Source organism: Pithys albifrons, chromosome 3, assembly GCF_047495875.1.
Source record: "Pithys albifrons albifrons isolate INPA30051 chromosome 3, PitAlb_v1, whole genome shotgun sequence".
In the NCBI taxonomy this organism is placed as follows: domain Eukaryota; kingdom Metazoa; phylum Chordata; class Aves; order Passeriformes; family Thamnophilidae; genus Pithys; species Pithys albifrons.
Window position 1 is genome coordinate 34799395 of NC_092460.1, and position 23029 is coordinate 34822423.

The following is a 23029-nucleotide window of genomic DNA, read 5'->3' on the forward strand; positions in this document are numbered from 1 at the left end:
AATGATGAAATATCAGCACACATGTACATGTTAGTGTAAGTGTGCTTTCCTTCAGTTTGTTGATGTGATTTGCAAAAAATGCAAAATATTCACATTTGCACATTTCTAATTGAGTACAAAGTACACAGGCTGTGGAAGTAAATCCAGAATACAGCTAATGTGGGATGGAAGAACAGAGGGAGCACATTCATACTGAAGTCTCAAAAACCTCTGATCCTGGATGAGAAAGTGTTATTTCGTTTTGTTTTGTGTTTAATTCACTGAAAGACATCTCTGAACTCAAGACCTTACAAATTGATAAACTGAGGGGCAAATTAATCTGCAGTGACTCCTCTAACTTCAGCAGGACTCACAGCAGAACTGAAGTTTGCCTGCTGTGCTCATGAGCCGAATTACCTCACAAAACAGATTTTTGTTTTTCTCTAGGCAACTCTCCTCCCTTCCAGCTCCCTAGAAGTTGACAGGCTGTTTCCTGTTCCATGATCTGTGAATCACGATGTGAATGCCAATCGCTACTCCCCTGTGAAATTAAATTAGGTATCGGAGCACAGCATGAGCAATAAGTTTCCCTGAGACGCCAGCCCTAAAGAAACTGTACTCTTTCTTCGCCCAGCTGAAGAATGGAGTTACGAAAGCAGGGTCAAGTTGGTTATTACTCTTCATGCTCCGCAACATCAACCAGTCTACTCTGAGCCAGCGCAGATTTCTCTACTTCCTAGTCATGAACATAATGGTACAAAATTTAAAGAGTCCAATAAGTCATTATATTTATTTGTGTGTTCTTCTGTAACCACTTAGCACCATGTGAATTGCAGCAATGCTTAACATACACAGAACACCATGATAAATCACCAGAACTTGGTGCATGTCATACAGCTGGGAAATTGGTAAGACAAGGGTGAGCAATATTAACACATGGCTTATCAAGCAGGAAAGGGGAATGCACGATGCTGTTTGTTTCAAAGTGCCTTTCAATAGCACTTTGTTAAGCCATAAAATATTCACACTTGGAAAGATCATAGGGTTATGTTGCCCCATATTTTTTTTTCAGACAGATGGCCCTTGGTAACTTACACACATCTTTGTCACTGCAGTGCACTCTGAGCAAGGAGGCACCACAGGGGCACATCTGAAAGCTGAAATGGGTGGAAAATAAAATAGTGATTAAAAGCTGGTTTGTGAGCCCATATTATTGCTCATTCTGGAGCCTGTGGCAATATCAGATAGGTTTAGGGGAACTTTAGTTTCAAATTGTGAAATAGATTTTAAAACCAAACTACTTACCCTCCTTTCTGCATCACCACTGAGTCCATGTGCTCCAGCCAAGGTACTTTGCATTTGCTTAAAGGGAAAATAAAAAATGCTCCCACCTTTCATTCTCAAACAGAAATACATTTCTCCTCCCATTACACTGAGAAACTACTCCAAGGACCAGTTTCATAATCTGCAAGAAGAAGAAGTCTTCATGCTCCCCCAAATTAAGTGTGGCTTTTCCTTCTCCAGCATTTATGTGCTCCCATGTGAGCCTTGCAGGTTCCTCCAGGTTCACTTCTCCAAGGTCTCATTCCACTGAAAATCTAATCATAAACTCTCCCTCTTCTGGGTTAGCAGCCAGACAAGGGTTAGTATTGGAGTTACATTGCCAGTAAGAGATTGTTCTGGCCTTCAAGCAGTGCCATGTCCCCTGCCAAGCTGCTGTGGAGATGGCTCAAGCACAGCAAAATAAATTGGTTTAATCTTGTGCATCTGGTACTGAGTTCCCTGTCATCTGTTCAGGGGTATAAAGGGACTGTTCCATTTCAATGCACTGGCCATGTCACAGTCCAGCTCTAGCGGCAGACCTTGAAAGCTTCAAAATCTAAACCCTGATAGCTCCTCTTCTCTGCTAATATTATTCACTGTGTTGGACTTGCATGTTTGTTCAACAAGGTACTGAGTAACCTGGATCTGAGAGATTCTAAGTATGCCTTTCAGATCTACCCTGTCAGTCTGTTTATTACCTAAATTCCCAAAGGTATTCCTTTATCATTTTGGAAACAAACCCATAAAACCTCTGCAGAGCACAATAGTCTAGAGACTTACAGTATTTCAACATTAGCCAAATGAATGCAAAGTAAACCCTTCATCTCTGCACGCCTCTTATAGGATTCACTTAAGGTAACAATATCCCACAGAAGGCCCTCTGGGTCCCTGAAGGTGCAGAGCACTTTTTGCCTACACAGTAAGCAAAAGCTTTAGACCACTTCTGGGAATGCAAATGAATGGGATCCACGTGATCCCAGTAATAAAAGGCTCCTGTTTCTTTGCAAAGCATTGAAATGCCATCTGGCAATTTTGTTGACGTCAGCAGGCACAGAAAAACAACCACCACCTCCCCCAAAAAAGCAGAAGCCTTGGGCAGGAGGGAGAGGAATGCAGACTTCCATGATGTGTGTGCACTTCAGGCTGGTGTTACTGAAAACCTGCAGCAGCTCTGTCAGCTCAGAGACCTGTAAATCTGTGGCAAGTAGTGCAGCAAAGGCAAGCCTTCCCCTGCTCTTGCCATGCTCATCTCCTGGAGAGAAAGCGCTGTCTCTTGCCTTCCCTTTTGTTACTGAAGGTTTTCAAAGTAGCTGCTTGAGGCTCTCTCAGGAGTTTTCAGTTCTCTCAGGAGAGGGGAGCTGTTACGAGCACACAGCATAAATGAAGAACTCTGCGCATCCAATCTCTGATCTGGCAGAAAGCAGGAGTCTGTCACCTTGAGGCAGTTTATCTCCATCAACAAGTCCCAAAGCACACACAGAGAGCCACTGTAACCTGTTTCCTCTATTTTACAGTGCTGAGCAGCTGTGGGTTCCCTGGCACCCTGGTTTCAGAGACTCCCACACACTATCAAGCAACACACACCATATCTTCTCTGTTTTTGTGCCTTGTCACTGTCAGGTTGCTGAAAGTTTGTACCTGAGGAACAAATCTCTCAGTGTAGACTACAGGGAAAGATGCAAAACTTCCAGCAATACATCAGTAACTTTGCAGGGTGTATGTCCTAGCTCAGCAAGAGGAACCAGCTAACACTGTGTGGGGGTGATCAAAGCTGTGTATTCTACCCCCTCTATTCATTCCCTAAGGACAATGGGCCATTAGCAGCAGCTGCCCAGGGAGTCATTATCACCTTCACACCTGGCCTGAGGGGGTGTGGCTGCTAATGGGCCATCAACAGTTCAACAATACCCCCTGGCTCCAGAGTTAATCACTCATTGTGTGAGTCCCTGCCCAGGAGGAGGGACTGGGTGCTCCCTGAGGGTACATAAGTTGTGGGTAAGAAGACCTCAGGAACTTCTTGTGGGATCCAGAGGAGCAGCAGGACCTTAACAGGAGGAGATCACTGCTCTCAACCAGACTACGACTGCCGCTCTCAACCAGGCTACAGCCATTGCCTGCACCAACAGGTTTCTCACTTCTTTTTGCTTTGGACTTGGGGGAACCATGCGGGTCTCAGCACAAGGGCTAACAAACCCCTTTGGGTTTGTGCCCCAGGACACTGGGTTATACTGCTAGGTTTTATGAGTTAAAAGCAATTTCTCTTTGTGTCAGTCTATTTATTGTAATATTATTATTAAATTTTAGTCTCTGACTTATAATCTCTCTCGTGGTGAGTTCATTTTCCCTGCTGGTTCACCTTTAAACCAGCACAGTGTAGAAGATGTACCACTTATTTGGCTACTTTGACTACATTTCTTGCCCTCTGATATGGAACACAACGAAAGAAATTCTGTACTGTTTTAAATGAAATCTCATACAAACGTGTCCTGATGACAAGAGATAAATTACCTAAAATGCTGTTCAAAAGATGATCCTGCAGGGATAATATTATAAGCTGCAGGTACTTATTTTAAATTATATTTAATAGAAGGCACAATATTGCTTCTAAGTATTAAATGCCATCTGGCACAGACATATTGCCAAATTTGCATGTAAAATGCCAACATTCTAAGTCCATAATGTAAGTTACCTTTTCTGTGATGAGTTAAAATAATATTATGAACATGCGTGCATGCAAATGAAGCAGGCATCTTTTTCATATCAAATGCAGTGCTTTAAAACAAACATTAAAAGGATAGATGTGTCCTCCATGAGCCACATTTTAACCCTGAAGAAAAGGAGCTTGTGAGCTACTTTTAATAAGGAATGAGAAATTTTACAGTAGTGTTGTGACAGAAACTTGATCCCTTAGTACTATTTCTCAAAAAATTAGGACCCAGAATCACACAAGATGGGTGACAATGAGGAAGGAGAGATGGAGGGAGAAGGCTGACCTGCCATGTAGGGCCACAAATGCTTTAAGTTGTCTCATTGAAGTGGTGTAGCACGAAGCACATTCTTAAGGCTTTATGGGATCGAGGTCTCATTGATTGACGTATGCAAACCTGCCTGAAGTAATAGTCCTTTTTCTTTCCCCTGCTTACTCCCCCCTCTTCTCCCTCCTTCACCACATCTCTTACTGAATGAAACCGAGGCATTTTTCCTTACAAAACTGCTCTTTGAATTCCTAATCTCTGCCTCAGTGTAATTTTTTAACAGCAAGTCAAAGCAGCGCTGTGTAAATAACTGCAAGGAGACAGCTCTGCCTAGAAACTGGAAAGTTTTACTTGCTCACATCTTAAGCTCAAAAGCTTATGCTCAATTCAATTAAGAAAATTTATGGGTAATTCCACAGTTTCTCCCCAAATCCTTATGTTGTCAGGCAGCCAACCCAGAAATGAACAAAACCTCCGACAACTGACGACTTTCTGCTAGCACATGGGCAATTATGAGGAAAGTGTGCATTTAATTGAGTTAGTTGTAAATCCTGACACAGGAATGAATCAGTGGCTAGAGAAGAGATTCCCTGCTGCCATTGCAGGTATAATCACTTCTGCTTAACATTTGTTTACTGACTTCATAAAATACATAAATAACAAAACCATCTTTCCATAATTCTTTACGTATTAAACCTCTGCTTGAAGCTGTAGGAGAAAAAACCATAAAGCTACGAAAGTGGCAGAAAAAGACTGGGATTTTCTGAATTCTCCTCCTATCTCTCAGTTCTGCATCACATCACATCTGTTTTAAATTTTCAGAGTTCAGAACTAAATCCCATTCAGTGATTCTGTTTAGAGCACTTTCTGATAGAAGTTAGGTACAGCAATAAATAAAAAAAAATCATGCCTTCTTTCACCAGTCCCAGGGTAGTATTTCAATGAACTCCCAAGAACTATGACTGCTATACCTAAATGGTCATCCTGAGGACTTTATCTTCAAAAACAGCAAGATGCTTCTTCATCCATTCCAATATCTCCCTCAAAAGAAAGTCTGCCTCCCTGTTGTCTGTGTGACAAGTGTGTGAGTTTCACCTCCAAAACTGTTGCAGACCCTGAACCTCCTCAGCTAAGACAAATGGCTGTTGTGACATTCCCAGGAGATTCTCAGAAGCTCCACTCAAATGACCTTTCAGCTTCTAAATAACGTGATTCACAGACAGATAGCCAAAATTCAGGATTCTGAAATTAATCTCATTTTCAAGGTTTGTGAGCATTATTCAGACACTGGCATTCACTATGCATACATTAAATGTGACCTATTCAGAGGGAGTCTATCACTTTGGCAACAGTACGTAGTGTGGGAGGAAAGCAGTGCCACTTGCAGATTCTGCTCTACAAATATTTGTTTGTTCTTGTAGGGGTGGAATTTCCTATTGCTATTTCCTGTTTTCTAGTTGCATTGTTCTGCTCTCCAAGCAAGTCACCTCTCTCTCTCTCTCAATCTCTCTCTTTCTCTAATCAGTGTTGTATCTTCCCCTGCCAGGCACACCTAAAAATATATTTGGGCCAATTCACCTACTGTTCCAACTACCACAATAAACAGAACCCATGGACTTCCTACATGAAGTAAATGCTCAGGGCTCAGGGAAAATGCTTGCCCCTTTGTTGTGCTTCTCTCTCTTGGAGATCCTTCTGTATTTCAGTTGAGACTAGAGCTGAGGTCTTGTGGGCAGTAATTCAGAATTACAGAATCACTTAGGTTGGGCAAGACCTCTAAGATCATCAAATCCAAACACAGACTCAATTCTACTTTAATTACTTTCATTTCTTACATAGCTGTTATGTGTGTGAGGTGGTGGGGAGTCAGGTCTGGTTTAACCTACATTAGTCTGATCCCTGCAAACTCAGAGTCATTACCTTAACTGAACCTAAGCTAAACTGAAAGGCTTTTAAAAACACTTCAGACTCCTGAATTCAATACTGAGTTGTTAATCAAAAAATTAATATAAACACCAGGATGTCCACGTGGTCACATCACTTGAGACGATTTTTCTCTCCTTATTTGCATGCCAACCCCTTGCTGAGAGCTCAGCGTTTCCAAGTTCACAGCTGATAGTGCCGTAAACACCTCTGGCAGTGGAAAGAATGTGGCCTTGACACAATCTGGGCAGCCACTGCAGACCCAGTGAGAGAAGGTAAAATATGGAAATCCTGGCCTCATGGACTGAGGGCTAACCTGCCTGCAAGGTGTCCTTTTCTCACCCTCATGAAGCTGAGAGCACCGTGCTAATCAAGGGTGTGAAAGGGTCCCCTGGAATCCTCACTGGCTTCCTCTGAGGGCTGTGCATCCTCATGTGAGGGCAATGTCACTGAGTTTTACAACGGTGCTATAAATCCCAATAAGCTGAACCAAAGATTTCCAATGCAGGTGCTATTCTCACATTTTTACAGGTCATTAGCAAACAAGCTAATTAAATGTTTCCACTTAGCTAAAAGTGCAAAAATATTAATATTTTGCAAAGAACAAAAAAAATTACAAAGGCTCCAGATAAAATCTTTGTACTAGGATTAACAATGGTAAGAAATTACAGGTCATTCAAATACATTGCTGATGTAATAGTCATGCAAAGTTGTGGATCACAAGGGAGTATGATCTTACCTGCTTCAAAAAGATGCCACTGAGAAAAAAATTAAAAACACAGATTCCCATCCAGCGAGTTAAGCAAGTGTTTACTTCACTACTGAGTTACTTCATAATGGTATCACCAAATTTGGTTCTCATTCTAAGATCCTTTAGTATCTTTACAGCAGCCTTCAGAACCTACACAGAGTTGTGTACAATTGTAATTATTTTAAGATAACATACTTTTGACAGGTGGTAGTGGTCCTTATTAAGAGAAGTAATTAAAACTTTGTTTCAGTCACCTTTTTTACTATCAGCAACAGCAAGAAAGAAAGTATTTCAAGGTAAATGGGGAACCACTGGGAAGCCACATGCAGACATCAAATTTTAATTGTGCTTATGGTCATGTATCTCACCAAACTGGGGCCACTGCAGGCAAGATCTCTGTCAATGTATCCAGTGTTAGCTTATGTAGAAACTCGGAACTTAGCTTTGCCATTACCACTTTTATTTTCCAATTTCATCAGGAGAAAATTATTTCTGACAAAAGGCAGCCAATTCATATTTGTGAACTTCCCTTTTTGCTAACCCCTGCATTCTCTGCTGTGCTAGCCAATCTAACACATGTATCATAGTGAAGAGTTTTAAATTTAATTTACCACTGTGTTGAAGTCTTTAGCATGGAGCATTGTGACAGATTTTACCAACACTTATTAAAAATAAAAAAAAAAAAAGGGAAGAAGCAAGCCATAAATAAAATAAAGCACTGGCAAAGCCTGGAATGCAATGAATACATCTGCACTTACAGCAGTGGCCAAACCGTACTGTTTCATCATAGGAAAGTAGCTTGAAATAACTTTTCAGTGTATTTGATATATGATACTGCTTTTTTAAAACCAAGACTAGAGCAAGATTCTGAACTTCAAAGTGAAGTTGTTTCCGGTGGGAGGTTTATTTTGTTATGAGCTTGACATACTGTAGCTGTGACACTGAGCAGAGTTGCAATGTCAGGGTTCAGGAAGTTCACCCACACTCTGATGACAGGAGATCACATGAGCCTGACTGCAAAAAATGTCATGGGTGGGGGGTTCTTCCAAAGTTTAATTTCCCAAGCAGTTTATCTCGCGCAGATTGCACACAACCCCCCATACTCAAATCTCAACACAGAAAGAGGGCTGAAGTGAATGTTTGGATTTCTTTCTGTCTGGTGTATAATAAATCTAATTCATGTAAGGCAGTTTTGGCACTAAGCGAGGTATTTGCACATTTCTGTTGGCTTAAGTCACACTTTCTGTTAGGAAAGCTGTTCAGAAAAGGTTTATTTCCTCCACTCATAAATTGTTGGCATAAACAACCATTCAAAAATTTAACCTCAGTTATTTGGCATTCTAATGATTTATACTGAAACCCACAAACTTGAGTTTCTTGTTAAAAATCTGTGTCTGAATTTAAGTGTATTAACCATCAAAATATTTAAATTCAAGCTAAGAGAATAAGGGAGTAGAAAGCATTGACAGCTACACTGCTCACTGCCACTGCTGTCTCACTGGAGAGCGGCACAGGATAACCCACAGAGATGAATCCTGAACTGGCAGGAAGATGAAATAGGGAGATACCATCTATTTGACATTTTCCTCTTCCATTTTTGCAGGCTCCTCTGCAAAACAGTGTGTCCTCTCTCAGCATTACCTCCTTAATCCTGGTTCCCTTCTAATTAAGAAGTGTGTGTGTGGGGGGGTGTGTTTGCTTTTGTTTGTTTGTTTTTGTTGTTGTTTGGGTTTTTTGGGTTTTTTGTTTGTTTGTTTTTTGAGGGGAGGAGAGTGGTAGAAAGGTCTGCAAACAGTGTAAATGTTTTAAAAACTAAACTACCCAATAACTTCAAAGAATCGTGCAGTCAGATGGGGCAAAGGGTTTGGTATGAAAAAACAGAGTACTTTTACTGACAGTGGCACGGATTCACCTGAGGCATGCCTGCTGGGGCCACAATATCTCCAGTCTGAAAATGAGGAGATAAATTAAACATGCTTTCAGTCACTGACTCATACACATCCAAGCACACAAACTCTGGCATTTCTCCCCCTCTGAAATAATGCAGCAAAAAAACTATACAAACAACCAGCCTAAGGAAAATTATTTTGTACTTCACCAATTCTGTTACAGAAAGAGGATTTGCATAGAAGAAAAGTATTTGTGCGTGCAGTTGGAACTGAGCTTTTTGAGAAAAGTACTGAAGCAATGACTAAGTCTTTTGTGTCTTCGTTTACCTAAAACTTGATTAGCACATTGACATGCAAAACACAGACACTTTCCAAAAAGCATTACAACATATCTATCATGGGGAAAGGAGCAGCGCCAATACTACATCATACCATTTCTAGCTTTGCTACAAACTCAGGAACTCTGGTCAGTTAGCAGATCTTTAAATGATTTTTCTTGACATCTTTGCTACGTCATCCAACACTGGTGAATTCAAGGCAGCTTTCTTTCTGCTCCCACAGCTTTGTCAGTGATAAATACCCTGAAGCTGTTTGCTTTTGTGACAAAATTTGCTCTATATTCTGTGAACTATATCCATGGCACCCCATGTCTTTATCACACATACAGAGTTGTATTTTAGTCATCTTTTTCCAACTGCCTTGTAGATGAAGGAGAAAAAATGAAAATACAAAAGCAAATAAATAGTTTTGCAGATACAGATAGTCAAGGTCACTGACTTGCCATAGAACACAGATGGTTTAATGGTGATGCTTACAGAGGAATGTAGTGTGGTACAGAGATACTAAAGCTAACCAGCAAAGATCTCTCCAGTACTGGCAGCAGATAAGCCAAGTGAGCTGAGAAATCAGATATGTTACTGAGGATATCTGCCTGATTAAGTATAGGCTGAAGTGCTCCCAATACTACAGTGAATTTTCCTGTGTCTACACATCAGTGTACTGCCAAAATCAGTATCTTCTCAAAACAGGCTGAGTGTGGTAAGTTAAGAAGGAAACAAAGATACCCTTCTAGAAGAACCCTTTAATCTTAAGATTACTACTGTGCCAGTTGGATTCAAACACATTTGATTTTCACCCTCTGCCTATAATCTTTAGTTGCATTCACCACAAAATTTTACACTTTTTGGAAGTCTTGAACAAAAGAAAACCCAAACCCCCATAAACCCACACCCCAAAACTCAAGTAGTGACTAGTCACTGTCATTTGTAGGTAGACTAAGCAAATCAGATGTGAAGGAGATAAAAACTGAGGCAGAAGAATACTCTTCTGTCCTCTATGCAGAAAACCTTTCCAATGTGCTCTGTCACCTTCCCCAAAACCAATCACAACTGACAACAACAATGGATGTCTAAGCATTCAGAACCTCTCTTTGAAAACAGTTTGAAAATATTTCAGTCCTATTTCTAATAAAATAATGCTGATAAAGAAGACTTATACTGTATCCAATATGAGGTACACAGCATTGTGGGGTGATGGCCCTGATAAGCCTGGATGGATTGAGGGAAATGCCTCAGTCCCCTGGAGGCATGGTCCAGCAGAGAACAAAGGCTTTCAAACTGATAAGATTAACATAGGGTGGAATGTTGTTAAATAATGACACAGCCCCCCTTTGTGATATCTTCTATGACTACTCAAGGAGCCTACCCCCCCTCAGGCATCTGTTTCACCCCCCAGAACTCTGCCCACAGTCACAGGAAACCACCTGAAGGAAAAAAAAAGTATAAAAAGAAATGCAGTTTTAACTGCAAGAGAGAGTGGAAAATGCCATATCTGTGTGAGGTAGCTGTTGGCAGCTAGTCCTGCCTCCTCCTACCTCCTGGAACAATGTAGGGGTAAGGAGACCATGTGCCTTCTTTCTATACTTTACTTTCCTAACTTTTGTTTCCTACAAAGCTTATTCCTTTATACATTCTATCTTACATCTTATGCTAACAGCTACTTTGATTCTTGCTTTATAAGTACCTCCTTTACTAACTGTGTTTTGCTACCTTAATACTAACAAGAGTAACTTGTTCTACACTTTGCTACTTTATATTAGTTATTGCTTTCTTTTGCAATGTGCAGTTTCTTTTTTCAACATGTGTGTTGATAAGAAGCAGTTCTGTTCTTTCCTTTTGCTTTGTGTTACAGAGAGAGTGGTGTGTGAGCTATTTTATTGTCCTATGTTATTGAAAGAGTGTCTAGATAAGTGTTTTAGGTGTCTGTGCTTCTGGTTAGTAGTATTTTGTTGCTAGTTTCTGTCTATCGTGAGAGTGGGACACACTGCTGTATTGTAAGTTGAGTTTAGTGTGTTTGTCTCTGTAGAATGAGTTTTGTGCTGGCTTCTTTTGGAGTCTTTTATTATCAGTTAAATACAATCTTGCAACATTGTGGGCAAAGCGGAACCCACAATAACTGTCACATACTTGTATTAATAAATGTTATTTCGGGAGCTGTTGTGGGAAAAGTTCTTTCCTAGCTATTAAGTGTGGCTTCAAAGCAGAGGTTAGAAATCCTTCCAGCCTGTGTTCTGTCCAGAAGTTCGGCAGGCAGTGCTGGGAACATAAGGATCTGATTGTCTGGAAGCGCTTGCTGCTAATAATTTCTCCCTGGCTTAAGTGTGGCTTCATATCAGAGGTCAGAAACCCTTCCAACCTGTGTGCTATCTGTAGGCAATAGGCAGTGTTGGGAATATAAGGATCTGATTGTCTAGAAGTGCTTATTGCTAATAATTTCTTATTAATACAGTTAAGACTAGAAATCTTTGCATTTCTGTCTCCCTCCTCCCTTTCATGTGACAAGTATTTAAGCAGCACAAAAGATGATATCTGCTTTGAAATCCATTTTGCCTCTTTGCTGTGGTCACGTCTTCTTTTTGTTCTTTTTAATGTTGACTTAATTTTATTAATTTTATCAGAAAACAGAGGAAGAGAAGGTGATCTAATTTCGGCGGGATTGTCAAAGGAAATTTTTATCTACTGTGATAGCAACTAATGATGTGTCTATATCAAAGAAATGTATTATTTCAATCGTTGTCCTGCTGGGAAGTGCAAAACTTCTGAAAGATCTATGATCCTGTTCTTTAATTTGTGTATTTTACATAAATGCTACCACATATGTTATTCATTTTGCATTCAATCAGGGAAGGAATCAGGACAATAATTACATATATGTGCTAATCCACAACTAATGAGCACTCCTGGAAGTACTATATATGCTCCTACTATGTCAACAAACTCCCAACACACAGCAACCAAAAAAATTACCCAAACAGGCTAAGAAATGTTCTAGCCTCAACTAAGTATTCTTGGGTGGAAATACCAGTTATTTATAACAGACTAATAGGCACGAAATGTCTGGCATATTCCATTCTGTCATGCATTGGCAGTATTTTACCACAATGAAATTAATTATGTAGTACCCCTCTTACTGTCCATCCCTCAGAAACTTTCTCCTGAAAGAGCTGAAACCTCTTGGCTGCTCTCAACTAAGTCTCACAGCAAGATAAAAGCCAAATGCATTTTGAATCTGGCAAGACTCCTTCACATGACTGTCAGATTTCATGAGGGGTAATGCTTGGTATGACTTCTGAAGCAGAGAGGGAAAGGCTTCAGTACGAGGTCAGTGGTTACCTGGCCTGGCCAGTCCACCCCTACCCTTGGTTGTCCAAGTGACTCTTAGTGGATTTACAGTAGTGATAGGGATTATGGAATTGGGATGTACATAGAATGTGAAACATAAATTACTAGGAGTGCTGCCTAGCTGATCTTCATCAGTACTTACTTAGTGCTCCAAAAGGGAACTGTTGCTCTTTCCTAGGATTAGTACTTTCTGCCTTGCCTTCTAAAAGATGATAAAATGATTCAATCAACAGCAAATTAATCACTTAAAAAAAAAAAGAATAAAATCTGAAAAGCCTTCTCAGAACACTCCTCAAAAGAAGAAAGGAGTCATACAACTCACTGGAGAGGCAGAAGACCTGGAGCTGTAAACCTATCTGCATTTCTCCAAAGGACTGATTATCAGGAAGTGAACAAATAAGAATTGTTTTTAAAATCCAGCAGTGCAGACATGTTTTGTGGTCAGGAAGCAATTTTCAGAGCTGAAAATACAGGCTATTTTACAGATGCTGCTTCTGTTTTCTCCATGGTTGATTCTGGCCCACAGCAGATTTGTCTGATATATCAGATCCAAACAACAAGAAACAGAGATAAAATTTTTGTAACATACACATGATACATTTCCTCACATTTTAAAATATTTTTTGCATTACATAAGATAGCTTTTAAAATGCAGCAGACACCTACATTCCTCCCACATGCCTACATACATGTTTTATCCATATACCTACAAAAGATATATCACTTAAACATTATTCATGGAAACTGAAAATCTGAAGAAACTCCAGCTTGAGAGCAGTGCAGAAAAAAAAAAAGTTGCACCCAAGTGCTAGATTTGTCCCACAATATGTGATAGCCCTGGCAGTTGAGAAAGGGATGGGATCTGCATCCTTTCTTAGATACTTCAAGTGTATGCTATGGGCTGTTACAACATTAAGTCATCCACATCAGAAGCCTCAAATGCTGACACTCTCTTGCTGAGCCTCTGCCAGAAATGCCTTAGAGAATGTCTGCCAAAAGGAGGACTTTGTATCTGACATCACCAGCTCCCAAATCTGCACACACAGCTCGGTGGGAAACACTCCCTACCGCAGGTTCACAGTTCGTTTTGGGTTGCAAGGCACTACAGTTACTTGAATTCAATCCTCATTTGTGCCATTCACCAACTGAGACTTGAAGTCTTCTTGCCTTCCCTTTAAATGCTAGATAGAGAAAAGAAAGTGCATCTCAGCAAAGCATGGGGCTAAGCTCCTGATTACAAGACTGATACCAAATTTGTAATATGAAAAATAAAGTAATAGAATTGAATTCTTGATTGAATTTAAGCAGTACATTCCTCTTTAACTGATCCAATACATCAGATAATATTGGGAGGAGAGACAGATGATTGGCAATTTATTCCATATCCTGAGACTATTTGACCTGGAGGAGGCTTCTGTTTTCCTGATCCCTTGTGCAAAACAAAATATTCCTCCTGCCTTTTTCTTTAGCTACTTTTTCACACAACTAAATGAAATACAACTCTAGGGAGCAAAAAAAGTCATGAAAGCTCAGTTCTTGTTCTCTAAGACTGGAATTCTTTCTGTTCCCTTTTTCTCTGAAATTAAATCACAAACCACAAATATGGTAAGCACAATACCTCTGTCTAGTGCAGTTTTGCCAGCTTTTATTCCTTTTCTATTTGCTAGTTATAATCTATACACACATGTATCATAGGATGTGTCAGTGTGCAGGGATCATTTTTTGAGCTTCTCAAAGGCCAGGTCAGTCTTAGGAAAGACCATAATTAATATTCCTATCTGTGACACATCACAAGAAGTACAGTCAGCAAATGACCCATGCTGATGACAGTGTTCAAAGACACTGCCTTTACAACAGACAACTGGGATATAATAACAAAAATACTGGACAAGGGCTGATAGAAACAGGTAAAATTCAGTACTGCAGTTAAAGTTTATGCTCCTGGGGACTAGCAATAAGAGCCAGCCCAAATTCAAAGATTCTCCATTTCAGATGGTCAGGCCTATCTTTGCTAATCAATTCATGAACAAATACAAGTCATTGGTGCAGGTATAACAAGAACTAAGTTTCATCTATCTTGGAGGCATCAACAAGGTTAAGCTGGTCCATGTCCTGCATCAAAATCACTTCCATAGAGAAGAAAAGAGAAAAGATGTGTCACTCTCACAGGAGAAGGAATAGAAGGCCCAATATGCAGATTGGACCCACTTCTTTGGAAAGTCTGTTGGCCCCCTGGGGCCAGTGTAAAAGATGTGGAGAGAAAGCTTCCTCTCCTGGTAGAGCCTCAGATCTGTTACTAATCTTCTGGGCAGACAGCGATGAAGTTGGAACAAGAAGACTGAGGGCAATAAAGAGAGACTTCAGGGCCTCGGGACAACTGGTTAAGGGCTGAGGAGCATGAGTAGTGCTCTCCTGTATCCTTCTAGTTGCAGTGAATGAAGAGGGAAGAAACAGGAAAAAGCAGCAGACCCAAGCTTGGTGCCACTGGCAGGATTTTGGGATTTTGGTCACAGGTTCATTACACAATACCAGGCCTGCTGACACAAAGTAGAAGACAATGGATGGCAATTCTCACTGAGCAATATGTCCAACTCTCAGGAACTTAGAAATCAAGTTACACCTGCTAAGGCATCCAGAGCACACTATACACAGAAAAGCCTATTTCATACCCCTAGCCACAGTGACTACCCTACCTCAGATTTTCAGTTTTCACTACCTACTCTTTTTTATAATTGAATCCCCCTTCACCCCAGAACTTTAAAGTCATTGCTTCTCATTTATGAATTATAATATAATAAAGTAAAAATTTACTGATTAGCAACATTTTAATGGAAAGAAGACAAAGTGGTAAAGGATTTATTTTTATAAATTGGAATAGCAATGCCAAATTCAATATGTTCTCTGGGTGACAAGCAAAAAAAAAACACCCCATGGAAAACAGTAAAAATACGGTAACATCATCTGTTATGATATTTCTGTGACAGTACTCTTGTAGAGATGGACATGTTTTGCCACCTGAGTAAACACCAATAATTATCAGTATAGTACTACAAGAGCCAATTTTTGGTTTGCGAATTATCAGTATTCTCATGTAAGGTAATGGGGTTTGTAGTATAATAAAGGCCATAGGATTTGTCTTATAAAATAATTGCAATAAAAATGGAAAATGTTCTGAGTAGAAAAAAGCAAATACTAAAGGTCATCATCATCAAAATTAAGTTATAAAGAAGTTTAAGAGACTCATCTTTTGTTTTATTCTCCTGGTTTAGACAGCAACACTAGGTTATGATACTATCCAATAGCACAGTGAGACAGTTGAGTTTACATACAGGACTAAACCTGAAAAGTTAGGCTCTAATAAAAGCAGATCAAATTGTTAAAAGTACTTAGCAGATAGACAAGAATAACAAGAACAATTTGAAGATTTTTTTTCCTGGACTGAAAAATGCATTTTTTTTGTACAGATCAAAGCAATGAGTGTTGCAGAGATTAAGGCTTAAATACTGAGAACCCAGACCATATTTTGTGGATGGGAAAAGTTTCATATCAGAAATGTGGCAAAATAGAAACAAAAAAAGCTTGGCAATTTTGTTTGGACTTGAGGACCTACACAGAGCCAAAGATGATACAAAGGAGCCTGATAGGAATCTAGAAGGGAATGAGGAGGAAGTATAGGACTCTATGCTATGCTTCTTTTGATTAAAAAAGAGACATTTGAACTTTTCTGAATGCCCTTATACAGAAGAATAGCATCAAATGTGGTGGTGAAGATAAGTTAGTAAGTGCTGACATGCCCTCTGGTCAGCTGAAAACACATCTGGGATGCCAGTCTGGATGCAGTACATAGCAATATTCATAAAGGACTGGACAGGAATTACAGTTAAATAGGAGTAAGAAGTCAGGCTTGGGGTCCCTGCAGTAATATGTGCAAAAATATCAATCATATTAATGGGCCAAAAAAATTGCATTTGAAACAGACCCATGATCAACACACTAGAAAATTTTATGGTAGTGTAGGAAACTTATGACTAAGTTCCAGTTTCATTGTAATGGCCAAAAAGGTCCTGTGACATCACCAGTGTTACTTCAACATGGCAGTGAATATGAATGGGACAGATTTTAAGTAGTTAGCTTTATGCTGGGAGAGATGATCAGGCAAGTGAGAGGAACACAGAGAACAGTCCTCCAAGTGAAATGAGGTGCCATGATGGGAAGCACTGTATCAGTTAAAATGGTATTGCTTATTTACCTCCATGAGGTAGTTAAATGCCGCCCTGATGCACAATCCTGTCAGATCTCAGAACCTGAGCAGGGTCAGCCCCAGTTAGTACTTGGATGGGAGAGCTCCTGGGAACATCGGGGGCTGTCGGCTCTAGTCCTAAGAAGTTCACTGTCACAGTCCAAGCTCGCTCGGCCGTGGCAGATGGACCTTAGGAGTTAAAGGGTGGGGCCAGTTCTGTGCACGCTGTGCCTCACCTAAAAGATCCACTGTGCAGGCTCAAAGGACACATCTATGTGGGCAGAGCCCTTCCGAAAACTTCATTCATGAAGCGTAGCCATACATACATTTACCTCCACAGTAAAGGCAGTTGATATGAAGAGACACCAATTTCTAATTGAAGAGAAATAGGAGATGCACTTTGAAATACCACTATAAGATAAGTCTGAATAAGAAATGGCTCTGTGCCTTTATGTGACTGCTACTTCAAGTGGTTCCTTCACACATGGGATACTGACAAATGAATGTTCATCTACCCTACCACAAGGACTCCAAAAAGCCTGACTTGGAGTGACAAGGAGAGTGCAGGTTCCATATCCATTACACCATAAATGCCTCCCAAGTATTGAAAAACTGAGGTAGAGTTTTCATTTAAAGATTCTTGACCACTAAAACTGGACTAGGATCACCAGATCGTTTCTCTTGGGTAAGTTGTTGTTAACATTGTCTTGACATTTAAGTAGAGCACTTCCCTTTGGCAACAACAGAATTATGTGTGCCATATTAAAATATCTTGGATTTGTTTCTTTCTGCTCCTATGGTGAGGACTTGCTAAAAATTCCTGGACTTCAGAACTCCAGCAATAATTCCAAAACAAAATGTTGGAAGTACATTTTTTTAAACGCCTGCAGAAACAAAAATAGCACATCCCTAGGACCTTGAGAATCTCAGGAATCTACCACCCAGTTGCATAACTTTTGCAGTTTCTTGTTCCCAACTTTAAGACCCAGTGTTGAGGGGATGCAGAAGGAGCATCACAATCATGAAAGAAAGGTGCAATCCCAAAGCCAAAGGGCTACTCCACATCAAGAGATTAGGATATTTACTCCAGAAAATGTATCTGGTGCAGGACAAGACAGTGCACCTTACAGATTCACATCCCTCTTAAGGAACTTCCATCGGTTTCTGTCTCCTCCTCACCCATGCTCTACTTGCTCTTCAGTAAAAATATACACTGCACAGCATGAACTAAGGCATGCTGGGGAGGGTTATCACAACTCAGGTGCTGATGTACCACTGCCCAGCTGCACTGTGTCCTTTGATAAAGGAGAAACTGTGCTTGTGCTGCTCCTCCACCAACATCCAGCTGTGCCCACCATTGATGCTACTGTCAGTAGTGGCTCAAAAAAGAAAGCTCGTGTCTGTCTATAGGACAGGAGGTGGCACCTCCACAGAGAAACCACACGTACAAGCATACATTTTCACAACTCCTACCTGGACAGAAATGAGTCAAAATCTAGTGTGATTTTGTCCAGGGGCTGTTTTTGTGATGAGAATGCAACCACATCAAAATCCCAGCACCAATCGCAATTCTGAGGCAGCTGTCTCAAAGGCAACATTGATCCTTTAAGATCCTAATCATTGACTTCAGCTAATTCATCACTTTCACATCCCACAGAGTTGTAAGGAATAGAAAGCAGTACTGCAGTTTCTCTTGTCAGCAAAGCCCCCCCCTTTTCTGCATCTTAATGAAGAACTTAGTATAAAATAATTATTTGCAGATTGTTCCCTCAACTCCAACTGTTAATTTAAAAGAACCAAGCACATAAAACCCTCCAGGACTCGTAAAACATGATCTCTATATTCATAGAGTTGTTAGACACCTATAAAAACTGGTCTTTGATAATGTGAAACAAAAGCATATTACCATTCTGCATTTCTGTCATATCCATCACCTAGATTTAAGATTCAGGTCCCCCTGTCCTGGATATGAAAAACTGAAAATCCTGTATGTGTGAGGCTTACTCTGAAGCTGAGAACACATATGTGAGAACAGCATATGAACTTTCAAAAACACACATGACAGAAAATTTCAAATTGTTTGTCTGTCAGATACCAGAAGAATAATAGACACTTAGCAATGATACTTTCTCGATTTTAGAGAAGTAAGCTCTTGTGCTTCAGAAGAAAAATTACTGGAAACAGAAAGAAAGGTTATCTGGGTTTCTACCAAAATACTATCCATGTAGTCTGAGATGGGATTACGTGTTTTAAATCACTATCTTGGTAGCTGGTTTTAAGTACTGCTCCAGCTCTGCTTGGAAAGATTTTTTCCTGGCTTCTCTTCTCCATCTACAGCCTTTTTCCCCCTCATCATGAATTTTATGTGCTTGTGGGAGGAAGCGTAGGGAAAACAAAAAGTATCTCCAAGGATGAAGGCTCCACAACCTCTCTGGGTAACCTGTTCCAGTGCTTGGTCACCCTCAGAGTAAACATGTTCTTTCTTATTTTTAAGTGAGAATTCCTGTATTTCAGTTTGTACCTATTGCCTTTTGTCCAGTGACAGGGCATCCCTGAAAAGAGTCTGGCTCCATCTTCTTCATTCTGTCACATCAGGTATTTATACACATTCATAAGATCCTCTTTAGTCTTCTTTTTTTCAAGGCTGGATAGTCACAGCTCTCTCTGTCTTTTTTTACCTGACAGATGCTCCAGTCCCTTAATCACTCACTTCTGTGCTGCTTTGTTGGCCACACTCCAGTATTTCTGTGTCTCTTGCACTGGGGAGCACAGACCTGTACTGTACCCAGCACTCCAGATGTGTCTCACCAATGCTAAGTAGAAGGATCACCACCCCCAATCTGTCAGCAATGCCCAGTGCAGTCCAGGATGCTGCTGGCTTCCTTTGCCACAAGGACACGTTGCTGGCTCATATTCACCTTGGTGTCCACCAGGACCCCCAAGGTCCTTCTGTGCTAAGCTGTTCCCCAGCCAGTCAGTCCCTTGTCTGTACTGGTACCTGCAGTTATTTCTCCCAAGGTGTGGGAGGACTTTGTATCTCCAGCTGCTGAACTTAGTAAGATTCCTATAAGAAGTAGGATGTTGGCTCATTTCTCCAGCCTGTCAAGGTCTCTGAAACAGTGGCACAACCACCTGCTGTAGCAGCCACTCCTTCCAGTTCTGTAATGTCCATAAATTTGCTAAGGGTGCACTATGTCCATTGTCCACGTTATGAACAAAGATACGTTTTCAAGGGTTTTTTTTACTGATTTGCAATTCAGTAACTGATGCCTCTATGTCTCCTCTAAAGGCTCATATATTCACCACAAGAAATAGCTTTTTTTTTTTTATTCCTGCATAAAGGCCAGCAACTCAATAATTATGAACTCTAGATTCAAGACCTGTTAATCTCCAGATTTGCTTTATGGACTGTAAGATTTCCTACTGTTCTTGCAATATTTGAGATTATTCAGGAATTGAAAATGGAGCAATGCAGACCCATTACACAATGAATCTTTGATCTGTAAAATCCAACCCCAGATGAAATTTTGTTTTTTATGACTTGACTTTAAGATTTACTCCAGCTCTGGTTTATTCAAAAATCTCAAGAGGCTGCTCCAATAATTCATTTTGAAATTTTGAACACTGATCCGTCAGACATGGAACAAAATTATAGCTTACTACTAAAGTCAAGAAAAAGAACATCTGCTGTTGAGAGCAGAGCTGATCAGCTGTGTGCTTTTCCACTGGGAAACTCATCAAATGAGCTACTAGAGAATTCAGCATGTGTTCTTGTAAGGAAGAAACAATAGGAAATACTTTCACTTATTTATTCTTTAAAACTATCCCAGACAGTGGCAATTACAGCATACATATCTTCCCCAGCACAGACACAAAGCACAGGGAAAAAAAAATCCAAAATCAAACTATTCATAAAATGTCTTTAAAATGAAGTTTCCATTACAGAGCAAAATAATAAGTTCATTTTGCCCTTGTCAACCGAGACATCTCCCAACACCAATGTCATTGTGGCAACTCTGTGAGGAAGGTTAAAGCAGCCCATATCCTCTAGCAATGCGAGTATTAAGATACTAGAGGAAGAATACTGGTTGAAGACTAGGCATAATCGCTGCTCAATAAAAAATTAAGTACATTAGTCATGTTTATTCCATAGTTGGGTTTATCTCTGAATACAGGATGCTAAAATTTTACAATAATTGTGTTCAAAAATTTGTTTGGGAAGGTGACAGATACTTGAAACACACAGATGCAGTAAGTGAAATTTAAGGTGTTATTGAAAATAAAAAGAACAACTTGTGGCACAACTCTCAGCTTTCAATAGCTGTCAAGAGCCAAAATCTATCATCACAAAAGCCCCAGTACTGCATAATGTTATTTTTTTTCCATTAAAAAAAGTGTTTTCTTTTCATTACCAGGAAGATGGCTGTATCATGCATTATTATATAGGCCATTGCTTCCCTTCATAAGACCCTGTTTTCAGTTGCTTAATACTTTTTTGAAACTAAACACTTGTGCTGATGTTCCCCTTTGCAACAGTTAGTCTGTATTTGGAAAATTTTATCCAGCATAGCCATTTCCAGGAGACTAAGGGACACTGTTTTAGTCATTATTAACTACTAAGCTTTTTGAGATGCACCACTCTGGTGTCAGGATATTCTCAGTGTAGCTTTTGTTTCAAAGACTGACACACAGATGCCTGTATTTTGGCAATTTGAAGAACTTACAGTCTGAAAACTCGCAGAATAGTTCTAGCTTGAGGACTTGAATTTCAGTAGATTAAAAGGTGTGAAAGTCTGTAACTTTCTTTATGGGACTTAAAGGTAACCAGCAACTTTAACTGTCAGATGCCAATAAATTTCAAATCCCCTTAAATCCAATAAACAAGTGTAACTGAGGCCCTAAGCATTTTTTGAACAATTTGCAACTGGAAAACTAAAGAGAAAAAAAAAAAGCACATGAACAAAATCTCTTAACCTGAAGACCATAAGCCTCTATTTTTGTAAAGAAGCAATTGAAAAATATAAGCTATAGCCAGGAAACTTGTATAAAAAACACGGGAAAACAAAAAATAAATTAATGAAAAATTATGAAAAATGCTGGAAATGAAATAATGAAAACTGCCAGATACACTGTTGTGATGACAGAAATGTAGGGAGATTAAGAGGTATTTCAGGAGCCTGATTACCCCAGGGAGTAAATGATCTGCTTTCTCTGCACCAAATGACAACAGTTCACAATCGCATCTTCTCAATTCAATTGCCACAGTCAATCTATATCTGCACCACACAAAAGTGGACGTACACTCTCCAGTCTAAGGCAAAGTCTGGCAAAAAAAAACCCAAACCAAACCAAAACCAGTGTATCAGCTTCTTCCACTATCTCTGCCTTTCAAAATGGCACCATGCCCAACTGCTTATTTTCTTACCATGCTGCTTCAAGCAATCATTTCACCAGGCTACTGTTTTCATTTCAATGCTGATTCCTTTTCCAAACTGCACTGATCTGCAGCATGGCTGTGATACTACAAATTGCAGCCTTCCTGAACTGGAACTTGCTCACTGAACAAAGTAAGATACAATTTGAGTATTGTCAGCAGGCTTCTGTTGTATGCCACAAAACTGGACTGCCTGACTAGCACCAGGACTTGTACTACAAACCTGGGAGGATTAATGGTGGGGAAAGGTAATCAAGAAGGCAACATTTCTGGAAATCTGTGTTGAGCTCCTGCTTAGCTATGAAGAATATTGGCATGACAGAGTGACTGCCATTATTGAGCTTCCAGTCCACTCCTGTCCCACTGCCAGTCTTTTTGCGACAGAGAAGGTAACAGAGAAGGGAATTCACAGGGAGTCTGAAACAATTTTAAAGATTTTTCTCCATCCTCCAGATGATGGATATGGAAGGTTGCAGGAGGTTTGCCCACATGTGTGTCACAACTGCCAGTGTGACAGTTGTTACCTTCTATCCTCCTGCCTTCTAGCCTGTCACAGCCCTTCATCCACACTTACTGCAATTTCTCTATCAGCCTTCTGGCTTCTGTGAATTGCTGTGGATATTTTATTGCCATTTGCCGGCATGGAGTGAAGTACATCACTGAGGCTCCCCACCCCGGCTCTTGTCTGGCCAAAGTCACACAAGATGACCAATACATTCCAAGTGCTGCACCTTCTGAAAATAAGTGGTCTCCTCTGTACTTTGAGAACATTCGTTCTGTGGCCTAAATGCACATCCTTACAATCCTGACTTCCCAGAGAACCTGTCTGCTCACA

At 40.2% G+C, this 23029-nt stretch overlaps 1 protein-coding gene across 4 annotated transcripts in view; it reads right to left on the reverse strand.

Annotated features, from left to right (window-relative positions):
• The window catches only part of PDE3A (phosphodiesterase 3A), a 247992-nt gene that overhangs the window by 58690 nt on the left and 166273 nt on the right, over window positions 1–23029 (reverse strand). The window contains exon 1 of one of the 4 annotated variants that reach the window (XM_071551348.1): window positions 1285–1307. The exons of the other annotated variants lie outside the window; for them this stretch is intronic. The gene's annotated coding sequence lies outside the window, so the exon portion shown is untranslated. Of the gene's footprint in view, window positions 1–1284; window positions 1308–23029 lie in introns of those variants that run through there. 4 annotated transcript variants of the gene reach the window in all.